The sequence below is a fragment of the Hyla sarda genome, unplaced genomic scaffold (assembly GCF_029499605.1).
Source record: "Hyla sarda isolate aHylSar1 unplaced genomic scaffold, aHylSar1.hap1 scaffold_441, whole genome shotgun sequence".
Classification (NCBI taxonomy): Eukaryota; Metazoa; Chordata; class Amphibia; order Anura; family Hylidae; genus Hyla; species Hyla sarda.
The window spans coordinates 30,766-32,842 of NW_026610455.1; positions in this window are offsets into that span (position 1 = coordinate 30,766).

Genomic DNA, 2,077 nt, shown 5'->3' on the forward strand with positions numbered 1-2,077 from the left:
TATGTACTGCCCCCTATAGTATGTACTGCCCCTATAGCATGTACTGCCCCTATAGTATGTACTTCCCCCTATAGTATGTACTGCCCATATAGTATGTACTGCCCCTATATTATGTACTGCCCCCTATAGTGTGTACTGCCCCTATAGTATGTACTGCCCCTATAGTATGTACTGCCCCTATAGTATGTACTGTCCCTATAGTGTGTACTGCCCCTTTAGTATGTACTGCCCCTATAGTATGTACTTCCCCCTATAGTATGTACTGCCCATATAGTATGTACTGCCCCTATATTATGTACTGCCCCCTATAGTGTGTACTGCCCCTATAGTATGTACTGTCCCTATAGTGTGTACTGCCCCTATAGTATGTACTGCCCCTACAGTGTGTACTGTCCCCTATAGTATGTACTGCCCCTATAGTATGTACTGCCCCTATATCATGTACTGCCCCATATAGTATATACTGCCCATATAGTATGTACTGCTCCCTATAGTATGTACTGCTCCCTATAGTATGTACTGCCCCTATAGTATGTACTGCCCATATAGTATGTACTGCCCCCTACAGTGTGTACTGCCCCTATAGTATGTACTGCCCATATAGTATGTACTGCCCCCTACAGTGTGTACTGCCCCTATAGTATGTACTGCCAATATAGTATGTACTGCCCCTATAGTATGTACTGCTCCCTATAGTATGTACTGCCCATATAGTATGTACTGCCCCCTACAGTGTGTACTGCCCCTATAGTATGTACTGCCAATATAGTATGTACTGCCCCTATAGTATGTACTGCCCATATAGTATGTACTGCCCCCTACAGTGTGTACTGCCCCTATAGTATGTACTGCCCCCTATAGTATGTACTGCTCCCTATAGTATGTACTGCCCCCTTTAGTATGTACTGCTCCCTATAGTATGTACTGCCCATATAGTATATACTGCTCCCTATAGTATGTACTGCCCCTATATTATGTACTGCCCCTATAGTATGTACTGCCCCCTATAGTGTGTAGTGCCCCTATAGTATGTACTGCCCATATAGTATATACTGCTCCCTATAGTGTGTACTGCCCATATAGTATATACTGCTCCCTATAGTATGTACTGCCCCTATATTATGTACTGCCAATATAGTATGTACTGCTCCCTATAGTATGTACTGCCCCTATAGTATGTACTGCCCCCTATAGTATGTACTGCCCCCTATAGTGTGTGTGTACTGCCCCCTATAGTATGTACTTTCCCCTATAGTATGTACTGCCCCCGATAGTGTGTACTGCCCCCATGTTGTGTGTACTGCCCCCATGTAGTGTGTACTGCCCCCATGTAGTGTGTACTGCCTCCATGTAGTGTGTACTGCCTCCATGTAGTGTGTACTCCCTCTTATAGTGTGTACTGCCCCCATGTTGTGTGTACTGCCCCCATGTAGTGTGTACTGCCCCCATGTAGTGTGTACTGCCCCCATGTAGTGTGTTCTGTCCCCCTATAGTGTGTACTGCCCCATGTAGTGTGTACTGCCCCGATGTAGTGTGTACTGCCCCCTATGGTGTGTACTGACCCCATGTAGTGTGTACTGCCCCCTATAGTGTGTACTGCCCCCTATAGTGTGTACTGCTCCCTATAGTGTGTACTGCCCCCTATAGTGTGTACTGCCCCTTATAGTGTGTACTGCCCCCTATAGTGTGTACTGCCCCCATGTAGTGTGTACTGCCCCCTATAGTGTGTACTGTCCCATGTAGTGTGTACTGCCCTGATGTAGTGTGTACTGCCCCCTATAGTGTGTACTGACCCCATGTAGTGTGTACTGCCCCCTATAGTGTATACTGCCCCCTATAGTGTGTACTGCCCCCATGTAGTGTGTACTTCCCCCTTGTAGTGTGTACTTCCCCCTTGTAGTGTGTACTGCCCCCATGTAGTGTGTACTTCCCCCTTGTAGTGTGTACTTCCCCCTTGTAGTGTGTACTGCCCCCTATAGTGTGTACTGCCCCCATGTAGTGTGTACTTCCCCCTTGTAGTGTGTACTTCCCCCTTGTAGTGTGTACTGCCCCCTATAGTGTGTACTGCCCCCATGTA